This window comes from Eptatretus burgeri, chromosome 12, assembly GCF_056783735.1.
Source record: "Eptatretus burgeri isolate ZD-2024b chromosome 12, Ebu_testis_v1, whole genome shotgun sequence".
Taxonomy (NCBI): Eukaryota; Metazoa; Chordata; class Myxini; order Myxiniformes; family Myxinidae; genus Eptatretus; species Eptatretus burgeri.
The window spans coordinates 52321387-52336313 of NC_140972.1; the positions used below are offsets into that span (position 1 = coordinate 52321387).

General features: G+C 43.4%; 1 protein-coding gene and 1 long non-coding RNA gene across 2 annotated transcripts in view; one reads left to right on the forward strand and one right to left on the reverse strand.

Annotated features, from left to right (window-relative positions):
* LOC147015622 (uncharacterized) overlaps positions 1-14927 on the forward strand; it is a 246816-nt gene that overhangs the window by 202513 nt on the left and 29376 nt on the right. The gene's annotated exons all lie outside the window — the stretch shown is intronic.
* The window catches only part of LOC147015625 (uncharacterized), a 49962-nt gene continuing 49236 nt past the window's right edge, over positions 14202-14927 (reverse strand). The window contains exon 3 of the long non-coding RNA XR_015050386.1: positions 14202-14515. This is a non-coding gene — a long non-coding RNA (uncharacterized LOC147015625). The remainder of the gene's footprint in view (positions 14516-14927) is intronic.

The following is a 14927-nucleotide window of genomic DNA, read 5'->3' on the forward strand; positions in this document are numbered from 1 at the left end:
CCCGTTTCGAACGAAGTCCAATGGGGTCACAATGGGGTATAATAATCGACGTTCCCTGTATACCCTTTGGAAAAACTCAATAAAACCCAACCTGCTCTTGGCTCTGTTATATTTTCCAGATTTTGGATCTCCATTGTAAAACCCATAATTCAGTCGATCTAAAATACATGATATGAAAGTTCCGTCCCCTAAAAAATTTATACCTTATTGATTGGGGACATCAATTTAGTACGTACGCAAGGTGGAGAAATCTGAAATCGCCAAAATTTGAATTGAGAAAAGAGGAAGGTGGAGGGTTGGAAGGTGGTTATAGGTTGTTCACATGGGAAGGGTAGAAAGAGTTGGGATGAGGTTCAGATGAGGTAATGAACAGGAGACATGATTGGGGGTGGGGGGGGGGTGAGGCAATGAATTCACCAGATTTGCTTGTGGGAAAAATAAATGGGCCTTTTTCTCCTTCCTATGAGCCAAACTACGAGGCTGCGTTGTAGGAATAGTAATGGTATTTTTTTGTATACCTTGTCGGGGCTCATGTGAGAGCCAACACACAACACACAGCAAGGGAGGCATGAGACAAGAGGGGAGGGAGTGGGAAGGACAAAACATGAGGGACAGAGACATTAGGAGATCTGTGGAAGGGAGAGGGATGGGACAGGGAACATGGGGAATACAAGATGGACATTACAGGGACTTTCAGGAAGGAAAGCAGGGAATTTGAAGGAGGTGGGCCTGGGTGGATTATCGGGAGTAGAAAAGAACGAGGATTTGGATGGGGGATGATAAGAGGTGGTGGTGAACAGCTGTTTTGAAGGCCTGGAGGGAAGAATGGGAAAGAAGAGAGTGAGGGAGTGTATTCCAAAGGTGGGAAAAAAAGAGGAAAGAAAGAGTGAAGGTGAGCAGTGATTCGTGATTTTGGTAGTTTTACCAGAAGGGGGTTGTTGACGGACCTTGAGCGCCCTGTGGAAATGTGGTGGGGACAAATCGCAGAGAGAGCAGGGGGGGGCGAGGATGGAGAGGAGTCGGTAGAAGACAGAAAGACCACCGACCAACCTGCAGTAATTGAGTGAGAGGCTCAAAGACAGCTTCATTGCGGGAGATGCCAATGATCCGAAATGCCTTGGTTTCTACAGCATGAAGCCGAGAAAGGTGGGAGGCAGGAGCACCAGCCCAGAGGGGAGAGCAGTACTCCATCAGCATGCGGACAAAAGCTTTGTAAGTGGTCAGGAGCTCAGGTGGGCCGAGGAAGGACTTTGCACGATGGAGGATACTCAGTCGGCGACGAGCTTTGGAGGCGAGGTTTGAAATGTGGCTTTCCCAGGAAAGGTCATGGCAGATAGTGAGACCCAGAAGCTTGAAAGAAAGGACTTCTTCCAGAGTATTGTTGAGAAAGTGGATGGGGGATTTTCTCAACGGTCCTTTCGAACAGACATAGTGAGAGTGTGAGATTTGTCCGGATTGAAAGACATGTTTCACATGTTGGACCAGTTTGTGATTTTATCCAGATCTGCAGTGAGCGAAGAAGCTGCTGCTTGCCGGTCTGAGGGATGACCGATGATACGGCAGAGGGTGGAGTCATCAGCAAAGAGATATAGAGGATTTTCCAGAGAGTCGGAGAGATCATTGATGAAAACCAGAAAAAGAACAGGGCCCAGAACGCTCCCTTGAGGAACTCCAGCCTGGACAGGAAGAGGGGATGAAAGAACTCCATTTCGGGCCACACGTTGACTGGGACAGGAGACGAAGTCTGCGAGCCATGAGTGGAGATGGCCTTGATACCATAGGAAGAGAGTTTGGTGAGTAGTGCAGGGTGCCAGACTGTGGCAAAAGCACGTGATATGTCCAGGGATACGGCTCGGATTTCCTGTCTGGCATTGAGGACCTCCACCCATTGTTGGGAGAGCAGAAGCAGCATATCCAGGGTAGAGTGACCTGGTCTGAAACCAAATTGATGATTGGAAATCAAGCCATTGGAGAAGAGGAAGGATTGAATGTCTGAAGCGATGATGGATTCCATAACCTTGCTGATGATTGGAAAATGACTGATTGGTCTGTAGTTGCAGGCATCTGTTTTTGCACCTTTTTTATGCAGGGCAGTGATGTTTGCTGATTTCCAAGCAGATGACAGATGACCTTGAGCAAATGAGTGGGTGATTAGAACAGAGAGAGGGTGAGCAAGAGCAGAAGAGCAGGCTTTGAGGACACGTGGGCTGATGCTGTCTGGACCGGTTGCAGAATGTGAGTCGAGGTTTGACAGCAGGCTCTCCACCTTGTCAGGAGAAAAGGACACAGAGTCCAGGGACAGTTGTGTGCCACTTTGTAAGGTGGGTAGAGAAAGCAATGGTTTTTGGACACAAGAATTAGCTGCAAACACCGAGTTTAGGCATTCAGCTTTTCATGTGCGGTATCAGCAGTGCGGCCATTTGAGGTAAGGGAGGCGATGGAGGGGGAACATACACCAGAAACAGATTTGATTAAATGCTCCCAGGATTTTGAGGAGGGAGAGAGGTTTGAGAGTTCACACTTGAGATGAGAAAGATGTTGTTTTCTGGCTCTCATGAGGGTAGATACACACTTGTTCCGAGCTTTATGGAAGGAACTGAATTTGCCCTCAGTTGGGTTTGCTTTCCATGAGGCAAAGGCAAGTTGTTTCAGGACAACTGCATCATCACGAGCTTCATGAACCAAGGGTGGGAGGAAGGGTAGGACAACTGAAGGTGAGAGGGGATAAATCTGTGCATGAGGGAGAGCAAGTTTCTTTAAAAGAATTCCCAGGATGAGTTGATGTTGGGGAAAGTAGCGATAGGAGACGTCTATAGTTTGATGGCTGCTTGGAGACCCTGACAGTCGGCTGGAGTGAAATGCCAGACTCGACGGCGGTGAGGTGGTTCTCTGATAACAGCCAGAGAGATGTCCACTTTGACAAGGACGTGGTCAGAAAAACCGATTGGAGCAGTGGAAGAGCAGCAGATATTGTCAAGGATATTTGTCAAAATCAGATCCAGAAGAGATGGAGTCATTGGTTGAGATCTGGGTCAGGAAGTTGACCGATTGAGTCAGTCTCAATGAGTCGCAGAAAGCTTTTGCTGAGGTGCCATGACAGGTGAGAGAGGTTCCCACACCAAACCAACTGGTATGATGACAATTGAAGTGATCACATATGAGGAAAAGAGTGTTCGGATGGGAAGATAGAAGTTGGTCCATGTTTTCGGATAGTGAGGTGTAGATGAAGTCATCACTGTTCGGTGGACGGTACAGTACACATATAAACATGAGGTGGGAGTGGAGGGGAAGCCGTAACCAGAGGTATTCCTGGGGGTGTGGGGGAGTGAGAGCAGTGCATGGAGAGTGAGGAATAGATTATTTGATGAAGAGAGCAACTCCTCCACCAGGGCGAGGCTCAGGTCTGTCAAACCGGAGGAGGGAGTAACCAGGGAGAGATACTTGGGAGTCAGACATGTCTTGGGGGAGGAAAATTTCTGTTATGTAGATTATGTCTGGTTTGTTAGTGGCAACCTGTATGGAAAAATCTGAAAGGTATGAGCGAAGGCCCCGGATATTTGAGGTCCACACTTTTAATGAAGAGGTAGGGGAGGAGGCTTTGGGTGTGGGGGTGGGGGGGAGGGGGAGGGTCGTACAAGGGACATGAAGGGGAAGGAAAGGAGGGTTGTTGAAAGTGTGGGGGATTGCAGAATAGCTCGGGGAGGGGGCCAAATGAGGAGAAAAGGCTCTATGGTGCTGGGGGAGAGGGGGGACAAGAGAAGCGGTAGAAGGCAGTTGAGGATTTGAGGAGGTGGAGTGAAGAGATGGAGGCGAGAGGGCAGTGGAAGGAGGCAGCTTTGTGGATGAGAGGGGAAACTTTGAGAAAGGATGAGTGAGGCGGATGAAAGGTGGGAGAAAGGTGAGGGGCTAATTTTTGAGAGAGGTGAGAGGGAGGCTTGGAGGGAGAATAGTGGGATGGTTGCTTTGAGAGTGAGGGGTGAGAGAGTTGGCACTGAAGTTGGAAAGAAAGAATGGTTGATGGAAAACGAACATTCATAGGAAACTGGGGTTTTAAAAAGTTTTAGGTCAGAGATGCGATTTAACACAAATCTTGATGGATGCAATAAAGGCGAATTCAGAGAATGGAGAGAAAAAACGCTGTAACAGTTTGGTTGGATTTTTTAGGCAAGGAATGAAGGAGAGGCCGAATTGGGAGCAGTCTGTTTAAATAGCAGAAGAGTAGTGCATTATGATACAGTAAACTGTAAAGAGTACCACACGTGTGAAAGAGGAAGATGAAGCATTTTAAGAGATCGTTTTTGTTATTATTATTAATGTTTGAGAGAGTTTTCAACAGATTAGGTCATGGAAGTGTTGGAGAAAAAAATCGAGGAATAAGAAGAGGACCAAGAAGAAGAGGAAGAATCAGGGGAAAAGGTGGGGTTTTTTTTTATTTAAGATAAGTAATAAAGTGATTAGTTGGGAGGGATGGGGGATGTTTGGAAAGTGGGGAAGATAGATATTGAAGGTAATGGGGAGAAAAAACAAATAAACACGATCGTACACTGAGGGGAACCGTTAGGCCTCAAGCACCCGGTAAGACAACGTCGACAAAATCTCACAAAATAGCACGATTTTTTTAAACAAAACCGAACTAGGAACACACATTGTAAACAATGAAAATAGTTGAGTGGTACCGTTTAAAAGTCGTTGAGTGTAAAAAAAATCCAATTGTTGAGCGCAAGCGTCTACTTTCAATAGTGGAGATGCAGCCATTTAAATTGTTGAGTGGCAGCCTATGAACCTACCCGTGGACACGCGGACGCAAGGACGATCCATCATAACCCACACCCTCCCCCTCACACTCACCTACTACTGCCAACATGAACAAACTACTACTAATACTAATACTAATACGAATACTAATACTGATACTGATACTGATACTGTTACTGCTGACATGGACATCGAGCTTTACTTATGGACATAAGTAGCCTTTGTGGACGTGTGTAAGCATCCGCATATCGTGTGTAAAACTTATCCCCATCGCATGCGGAACGTGTGTCATACGCCGAGTACGTCGTAAAATTTTGAACATGTTTAAAATTTCTTGACGTACTCTACTTACTACGACGTATGATAGCGTACTTTAGCGTTCTACTCACGTATACCAAACTTACTCATACCGTATTTGACGTGCCCCAACGTTTTACACACATTTTTCTTAGGTCGGCATACGCTGGCAAGATCGCCAAGGTGTGACCGCGATGTTTTCACTTCCATTTCTACGGCAGTTATGATTCGAATCGTTGTGCGTCAGCCTTTTAATAGGCTACGTCACGACATCGTCGGCGATGCGTGCAACGCGCTATGCCGAAGTTAGACTATCGTTGGGCATCGGTTGTGAAGGCCGACAACAGGTTCAGCATTCGTTGGTATAAGTTATCTATAACACAACGAAACGTTCTGTGTCCATTACTAATATGTTATGCATACGACCAACTCGTTATGAATATGTCCGAATCTTAAAAAAAACATCAAAAGTTCAACGTCAGCCAGCGTTTTACATACATTTTAATACGTTGCCATCGCTGGCTAATACGTCAAGGTGTGACCGGGCCTTAACACATCAAACAAAGGACCTTGTGGGGAGATACCACACAGTGCATCATTTATTGTCCAGGTTTCCTCAAAATGTTGAACAGTGTTACAATATTCTGCTGCCTTGTAATAGTAGTCGTAGTAGTACTAGCAAGCAGTCGAAAAGCAGTGCACTAGGGGGATCCACATTTGAACTTATTTCACTTTGTGAATATCCTTGAATTACTCTGTCTCGTTTTCACTTTTCGTTGAATCTTCCAAATCGGGTAAAGGAGTCAGGTGCTTTGTCCAAAGAGCCTTTCACAGACCCCTTCCCAATTGCTTTGATTCACCTAGTGCTTGTCACAGCACGCGGTGTACGTACTTGTAAGATGGCACGATGTTGCCTGGCAATGATTCGAGGATTACAGGAAAGCCTTATAAACATAGAGTGCCGGTCAAGCCCGTGCGACTGCCTTGATGGAATGGAAGGATTCAAACACACGAGTTTATACTTTCTGGACCAACGTAACGACATACCCCAGTCACGTGTTTCTCCTGAATATGCAGATCATTTTATGCTCATGCCTCATGTTCATTGATCGTATTTAAATATTAAGTATTATTATTATTACCCTGCGCAGGGTTAAGCGAACGGTAGCGGACGTACGTACGTCATACATATGTCATATGTGTCTGCATTTTGTGAAGATCGTACATCAAAAACCGTTCAGCGGAGGAAATTGAAACTTTACTATGTTACATGAACATGTGATATAGCGGTCACTCCTTTGAAGTCAACAAAGGCCAAAGGTCAACATCGGCCCATTTTATAAAATTCTCAATTTTCATCTGATTGACTTGAAATTTGAACAGGATTTTCACATCACCTCACTGAATTCAGCCACCTGGAATTATTTTTGAGGTCAACGTTGGCCAAAAGGCCGACATAGGGCGAATTTCTAAAATTGTCAATTTTCATCTGATTGACTTGAAATTCGAACAGGATTTGCAAATCAGGTCACCAAATTAAACCAACTATTTTTGAGGTCAACGTTGGCCAAAAAGTCGACATAGACCGAATTTCTAAAATTGTCAATTTTCATCTGATTGACTTGAAATTAGAATAGGATTTGCATATCAGGTCACTGAATTCAACCACTATTTTTGAGGTCAACATTGGTCAAAAGGTCTACATCGGCCAAAATTTCTAAAATTGTCAATTTTCATAAGATTAACCTGAAATTTGAACAGAATTTTCATATCCCCTCATTTAATTCAACCACCAATTATTTTTTGAGGTCAACATGGGCCAAAAGGTCAAGATATGTGAAATTTCTGAACTCAATTTTCATCCGATTGGCTTGAAATTAGAACAGGATTTACATATCAGGTCACTGAATTCAACCACTATTTTAGGTCAACATTGAACAACATAGGCCAAAACATCAACCTCATTTAATTCAACCACCTATTATTTTTGGTCATTATTGAGGTCATTATTGGCCAAAAGGTCAAGAACATCAGTGAAAAGGTCAACATCGGCCAAATTTCTAAAATTATCTATTTTTATCTGATTGACTTGAAATTTGAAGAGGATTTGCATATCAGGTCACGGAATTAAATCACGAATTATTTTTTGGGTCAAAATGTCAATGTAAACTAGTCTCTAAAATTGAGAGATAAGGTTAAAAAGTATATATATGTATATATATATATATGTATATATATATATATATATATATATATATATATATATATATATATATATATATATATGTCATGATATCTCAAAAAGATGTGGGCGAGTTATGCCACAACTAGGTGGATTTGAGTTGGTTTGGTGACAAAAGAGTTGGCTCGCACCAAGTCCTCAAGACTGCATGAAGTATGTATTCTCTGAATACCATTTGTTTACATTTGTCTTAGGCTGGAAGTGATCAGCTCGTACGTTAATTGAAGATGGAGAGGAGGACACAGGTATTAGTGTGAACATGAGTGACGTGTATCATACTCACACATCAATTCCATCCATCCATTGGAACCATACTCTATGTAGAGCATTGGTGCTGCTTAAGCAGTCTCCTTGGCTATTGGGCACAATCCTGGATGGGTCGCCACTCCAACACAGGATACCAGCATGCTGGCACTCATTTTGCCGCCCTCGGAAGGACGACAGGCAGAGTCAACCCCACCTGGTATTAATTCAACACCCAAATGGGATTTGAACTCAGGATCCTCAGATTATAAGCCCACCACCTTAACCATTAGGCCAACACCAGGCATACACATCAATTACGAGGACGTTAGTTCCATGACTACTCGCACCAGCACCTTAACAGCCCCAATTATTCCCACCTTCTTATGGTGGTCGGCCAACCAGCTTGGTCACGGCCAAACTGAGCTAATCCTAACCCGATTACAGCTCGGTTTATGCTGATGAGAACTTAATTCACCTACTATTTGCCGACAGGCAATGTAGAATCTTTGATGTCTACCAGCAAAAGCAGATGGGACACCTACTTTAACATCCATTGAAGGGACATTGCACACATTGATGTATGCCTTGCTTCCAAAGCACCAATCAGTTTATATTCAAGTCGGTAATCGAATCCAGACGAGAAAGCTCAAAGGTAAGTACACTAGCTCTGCACTAGCCTGTCAGAGAAGCTGCATGAAGGTTATCGTTAAAGATCCCTCTGTCTCATCAAAGTGTGTTGTGTGGTTGATGTGTGTTTTTTACCCAAGCCCATGCCCCCTTTCTTGAAAAGTAGGGAAAGGAATTTTTTTTTTAACTCCAAAAATAAGAAAACCAATAAAAACTGCAAAAAAACCCCACAAAAAAACAATCATTTAATAAAAAAAAACCCTTTGCATTTTCTTATGAGATCTTGCGTTGATAAATTGGTGTGGTGTTGATGTGGCGCAGGCATGATGGGCTGATTGGCCTCCACCTGCGTCTAATTTCTTTGCAATTCCTTGTGATCTCAAGGTATCTTTGGTGATAGGTAGTCTGTTATTGATGGAATCCCAAACGCTTCGTACAATTCAATGGGATCCTTCACGCTGCGTTTTAGCCCTGAGGATAGATGCGTCATGCTCATGTTCTATCCTTTGATTTGTAGAGATGTGGAATGTCTCCACACCTGATAATTCACAAAAGAAAGGAATAGTGGGGTCTTAACACACACTGCTTATCCTTAAATGAGTTTTAAAAAGAGTACCCATTGTCATACATCATCTGTATCATCTGCATCATTTTTTGCCAACTCCTCCGATTATTTATATCATTGATAAATGTGTTTTTCATCATGACTCTTTTACTTTGCCTGTTATTCAGGGTCTTCCAAAATGATCTTTCCTATTTTAAATGTTGGTAGGTATGATGGCCTCGATGTATGCACATTCGTCTTTAAGCTGTCTCGACTGGGTTTGAATCCTGGCACAGATACAAACTATCATTCCGTGTTTCACGGGCAGGTTGATTCATCATTGTGTGTGCCAACTGCCATCCCTCGGATGGGATGAACGTTAAACTGGGCATCCCATCTGCCAGAATTGGTTTGTGGTTGTTAAACATCCCACGGTGTCCTTCACAAAGAGTAGGTGAGCCATTGCCAACATGCACAAATTACAAATTCCTGCCTTGACTTCCTGAACCAGAGTGGTGACCCATCTAAGATTGAAGCCTGCAACTGCTTGGGCAGCACCAATGCTCTGCATATAGTATGATATATGACGATGATAATGATGATGGTTATTTTGAATGTAAATTAAAAAAACAACTAATGGCCATACTAGAATGCAGCTTGCACCATCTTGTAGCCCAACTCAAAGAATCATTATTTGCACTATTTTCTTTTAGTTGTCTCTCCAGTTTGTAGAGTAACCCCGAAAAATGTGTAACTCCAGACATGTTGCAGCAGAGTGGACTGAAATCGAATATGGGATGCTCTGGGAACCACTAATGGTGCACATGTGGAAGTCCACTGACATGTCAAGAGAAAAATCTTTGAGTTGGGCTGAAAATGGTGCAAGCTCTCTACTTGTATGTCCATTCGTTTTTTGTTTTTTTTTTACATTAAAAAGAAGAAAGATCATTTAGGGACACCCTGTATCATTTACTTTCCTTGTTTCCTGTTTTTTTCAGTTTCCATAAATAAACTAGAACGGCACTCGGCACTTGGTAGAGCGCACACCTCTGCCAGGCTGAACAGTTTACGATTTGTATCCCACTGATAGGCCGGATCAGAATCCGGATCTTAACAAAATCTAATCGCCTTGTTCTTGTCACCTCCCCAACTCATCCACCAAGTGTTGGCATAATCTGTCCATAACTGTTTGAGATATCGTGCAATATATCGTTTTTGGCCCCATCTCTCAAGGGTGAATAATCGCTTAAAAAATTCTCAGATCCGGATCCAGATCTTCACCGAGATCTAATTAATTCGTCCTTGTCACATACCCAACTTGTCCACCAAATTTAGTTTGAATCCATCCACAACTTTTTGAGATATCTTGGTCACAGACAGAGAGACAGAGGTGAAAACATAATCTCCTTCCACCTTCGGTGGCCGAGGTAATGAGTAAAATCAACAATTCACCAACGGAGTGAAACGTTTAATCTTCCTTTACAACATTGAGGAGCGATATAACACCTTGGCTGTAGCCCCACCCCAGCACTCACTCTGATCAGGGGAACTTAGCTTAGCTGCACTGGTACTCAATGGTTTGTAGCATGTGGAATGCCTGATCTTTTTTGGAGATAGTGAGATCTTTCATTTCCACAATCAGAATGCAGACGGGACAGCCAGCTCTATGGTATCTCCCTTCCATCACTGTATGGTCTTTATAACTATTGTTAAGGATGTCGCCTCCAGAAAACTCCAAGAGGATAGCGTGTCTTGAGGGACCACGGACACAGTTAGTCGTTCACCCTTAACTTGGGCTGGATTTTCTCACCCAGAGTCAGTTTACAGTGCCGATGAGTTAAGCATGGCAGACAGGGAACCATGCCGGCAACTATGTGACGGTTAATTAATTGGCCGAGCGAACCAACACTTTGTGCCGCATTATGTGGGCCACCATTACAATCACAACCTTGGCCCAATAGCCCCGAGAACGCTACATGAGATCAACCACAAGTAGGATAAATCGAGACACATTCAACAATTGCAATAATTTATTCCAGAAGTGATAGAGTGAGGAAGGACTGGAGGAATGACGGGGAGAACTAAATTAGAAAATAGCAGAAAACATTTTGGTTCAGAAATGGTGAGAAGGGCAGGAAGGACTGGAGGAATGATTGGGAGAACTAAATTAGAAAATGGCAGAAAACATTTTGGTTCAGAAATGGTGAGAAAACTCGTGCACTAAAATGGCGGGAACAATCAATAAAAGGCATTACATGCAAAAACAGGCATATTCACAAGCACGTGCACACTTTCCCATTACAACTACTGAATACACCCGCCCTGATCGGTGAAACAGAAGTGAAAGGAAAATAGTGAGATAGAAATAGAAGTGAAACGAAAATAGTGATATAGAGAAATAGAAGTAAGAGGAGAATACAGAAAGAGAGATATGGTAAGGGGGGGGGGGAGTGAATGGAACAGATCCCTATGCAGCTTACATACACAATGCATACACAAATATGATTTACTTAATTTCTACACAGAATACTGTTATGTGGAGAGGGTTGTGGGGGGGGGGGGGAGGATCCATGGCTAGACTGTGGTAAGTGTAGTATGGTCCATGTGTTTCGAGTAGGTTACATTGCCATGTAACAGGGATCTGTTAGAGTAAGTCGTCTGTTACATGTTATGCTGAGGCGGCAGCGTATGTAATTTACAGACAGGGTAAACAAATTGGTTATTTATTTGCAAAACCTCTTGTTGTAGGCGGGGCTAGGTAAGGACTTCCCATCGCAAAGGCACATGTGTCACGTGTGTGAAAGGCCAATTACGATCTATCTGGCCAGTGTGTGCCAGTCATGGTGGCGCAGTTGGCTGTATTGCCCGGAATAAAAGGTGTACCTTGAATTTTTATAGCGGCCATCCCCATGGGTGAGACCCAAGAGGGAGACTCAAGAGGGAAGAGGAGAACTCAGTCGACTCATGTGCAGGGGAGTGGGGAGGAGAGAGTTCTGACCAGAGAGTCCACGAGAGAGGACGAGTTGCGACTGGAGAGGGCATAAGGAAGTCCATGAGTGTGCACAGGAGTGGAGACTGGAGAGTCCACTATGAGAGTACCAGGAGAGTACCAGGAGAGGCTTGTGTGGAGGAAGAGGATGCACACCTCACTTGGAGAAGCCTCGTGTGCAAGGAGGATAAAGGGGACCACATGGCCTGGTGGAAGGCCTGGCCTACCCATCGCTGGCCCTGAATCATTACTGACGCTTGTCTTCCTCCTGGTCTCTAAAGCAGACACCATTGTGTTGAACTGCACCCACCCTGTGCATCAAAGAAAAGGGAAGTCCTGCCTGCATTATTATTGTTTGTAAAAGTGTGAACTGTTGTGGTCTAGTTGGTTAGTATTTGAGCTTTTATTTCGGCATTGTATATAAATTTGCGTATTCCCATTTCCATTTTTGTGTCTCTTGCCTCGCTTGATTTGTTCCGTTTATTATAGCGTCTTGTTGACCCTCTTCCCTGTGCTTTGCTTGAAAAAAATAAATCCTTTAAAGGGTAAGAACTAAGAAGGCGTGTTTCAGCTGTCTGCTTTCCGTGTGGGTTTGCTGTCGTTTCGGATCATTTGGACGACCTTGGAGAATTGTAAAAGTAAAGTAATATTTAAGGCAGCACCTTAAAAGACCGCTTGGACCATCTCGGACTGTAAGGTCCCGGAGCCAAGGAATTCTGTGTTAACGGACACTCGGACACTGCAATACTATGACATAACTGCTCTGTGGTTTGTGTATGCTCTTACCTGCTTTGGGGGGGGGGGTTCTGCACGAAGTCCACCACGCACTCACAACTCACAACCATAACACTATGATGTAAAAATCTAAAAAGCTGACTATAAACTGCTTTCACATAATTATTACCTCCACCACCACCAAAGGTGGATGGTGGGTTATGTTTTCACTCATTTATCTGTCTGTTTGTCAGCAGGATAGCTGAAAAAGATATGGACTGATTTGGATCTTGGTAGACAGGGGGTGTGTGTGTGTGTGTGTGTGTGTGTGTGTGTGTGTGTGTGTGTGTGTGTGTGTGTGTGTGTGTGTGTGTGTGTGTGTGTGTGTGTGTGTGTGTGTGTGTGTGTATGTGTGTGTGTGATTTGTGCGTGCCAAGGATGAATTAGTATCCCCCGCCAACCAACAAAGTTGGTGGGGGATATAGAAATGGGTTCTGTCTGTCCGTCCGTCCGTCACATTTTGTTTCCGGAGCTTAACTACAAATCCCCTCAAGATATATTTACGAAATTTGGTACACATATCAAGCAAGTGGTGAATTGGTGCCTTTTGATATTTTCTAATTGATAGGTCACATGGTTTGGCAACCATGTTGGATTCAAGAAAAAATATGAAATAATGTTTTCTTTGGAATCACATAACCTAACGAAGCGAAAATTTGCAACTATCATCTTCCATCATGTCTGCATACATAGTAAAAATTATGACATCACAAGTCGCATGGTTTGGTGGCCATCTTGCATAGAAAAACACACCTCATCCGATTAACACGAAACTTCACACACGTATTCCACTGGAGGATTGGAGGCAGAATGTAAATTTATGATGTCATAGGTCACATAGTTCGTCAGCCATGGATTGAAAATTAAAAAAAATTAAAAATCTTCTCCAGAACGGCTGGACAGATTGAGGCCAAATTTCACATACACTTTCCTCAAGACATCCTTTCAGAAGTTTGTTAATTTCTAATTGATAGGTCACATAGTTTGGCGGCCATATTGAATTTACCCTAAAACCTTCAAACATCTTCTCCAGAACGGCTGGTCAGATCAAGGGGAAACTTCACATACATATTGCACACGTTTAGGGAATATAAGTTCGTTAATCCTCATTTACTATGGCGGGGGATATCGAAGACTTTGTCTTCAACGGATGCTAGTTTAGATTGTGATGAAGATCCGGATCCGGATACGAGAATTTTTTTCAATGATTCTTCACAATTGAGAAATGTGGCCAGAAACGAAACATAGCATGATATCTCAAAAAGTTGTGGATGAGTTATGACAAAACTTTGTGGATGAGTTAGTCAGGCAACAAGAACAAGCCGATTCGATTTTGGTTTAGGTCTGGATTCAGATCCAACCTATCAGTGGGATACAAAACATAAACTGTTCAAGCTGGCGGAGGTATGTGCTTGATTGAGTGCCGTTCTAGTTATCAAGGTGAAATCTGAATTATTATGGATTATTCCATCATTCTCTGAACTGGTTCAACTCTTCATCACCATCTTATAGCCTGAGTGAGTGTTCAACCCTCCAATCGGTATTAATTTTCTAAATGAAGTTAAATGCTCAGTAAATGTTAAATGCTCAGCCTTTGCTCAGTAAATCTGGTGCAAAATTAAACTTAGGCTTGTTTGTATTTCGACCAGGAAAAAGCAGAGAAGTACGGAGTTCTGTTGGAGGTATTTATTTATTATTGTATATTTTATACACAAGTGAGATGGGGAGGGGAGGAGGAGATGGAGAGAATAGGAAATGGGAAGAAGGTATTGAGATGGGGATAAGACCAGGATATATGAGGAAGATTACATAGGCAGAAGAGGAGTTGGGAAGGACCGGATAATGAAAGAAGAGCAAGAGGAAAAGGAGAGGAGGAGAAGAGGAGATAGAAAGAATGCAAGAGGAGATGAGAAGGTTCCAGGCTGGTGCCAGGCTGTGCTCATTAACAGAACATACCTTGCAAAGTGGTGTTTCTACCATGACCATGGCAGTTACCACTGTTACTGCAGATGAATCCAGTGTCTCTTCGTGGAGCCTCCATCTGAACAACAATTCATGTACGATGAGCGAATGGTGTATGATAACGCATGAAAATGCAACAATCATAAACGAAAGAGCACATTATTGAAACGATAGTTACAGAATCACAGTAAAAGAGCATACTTTATCCACTTTTAAAACCAATTATATCAACTCCGGCCCTGGCAGCGTAATATGTTCCATGTGACTCATTCCCCCAGTTTGGGAATTCAACACCACTCATGGAATGGTGGGAACGTGTCCTACAAGCCTTCGAGGGGTGGGAAGACATTCATGCCCAAGTCCTCATGTTTACTGACATCATATACACTCCAAGACGAGCCTAGGCGACCATTCCCAATGTTGTTTGGTGTTGTTGGTGCTTATGTGGTGGGTTAATTGGAGGTGTTGTTATGATGGTGGAGGGTGGTGGA